Here is a 716-nt window from a genome sequence, read left to right as displayed (position 1 = left end):
GCGTCGCCGCCAGCATGGGTGGCACCGACGTTCGAATCGCCGGCAGTTCCGGTGCACCCAAGGGTGCGACGGTGATGGTGGAGAACAAGCGCGGGGCGACGATGGGAGAACAAGCTGCCATGAGAGTGGCGATGTGGCTGGAGGCGACCGACGCAGTAAAGGCTGCGTTTGAAATCCGTTCGACGGAGATAGAGCGTGGTTGGCCACCAAAACGAAAAGAGAGGAGTGTGGCCACCAGAATGTTGTCGACCGTGAAGTTGGCTTTGTAGACGAAGAAGATGATTTTTGTGGTCGGGGCAGCATGGTGTGGCGTTGTGAAGACTTTGGATGAGAACAATTCAAGGATATTGCGGGCGAAGTCGACCCCGGGCGTTGGAAGGAAGCCAATCTGGGAGCGAAGGAAAGCATCGGCGTGGCCAAACCGATCGCTGAAATCAACTTTTGGTGTTTGGTGGATGGGTGGCAGGTGGGAGAGATGAGTCGGTGGTGGGAAAGGAAGAAATTTGATCGAATGGGTGGTGGCGACGAGGATGGGTTCTGCGATGAGAGCACGAACGATGCGCTTGTCTGAGAGGGAGATGCGAAAGAGGTTTTCTTGGATTCGAGTGGCCTGGAAAGCGGGAGCGCTGCCGCCCAAGCATGCTTGCATGAGGACGGCCACAAGCACCTCGTCGATGTCGAGGGAGGAGTGGAGGACATGCACGGAGAGGAAGCAT

Source organism: Triticum dicoccoides, chromosome 5B, assembly GCF_002162155.2.
Source record: "Triticum dicoccoides isolate Atlit2015 ecotype Zavitan chromosome 5B, WEW_v2.0, whole genome shotgun sequence".
Lineage (NCBI taxonomy): Eukaryota > Viridiplantae > Streptophyta > Magnoliopsida > Poales > Poaceae > Triticum > Triticum dicoccoides.
The sequence above is the reverse complement of the archived record's forward strand: the minus strand, read 5'-3'. Positions refer to the sequence as shown.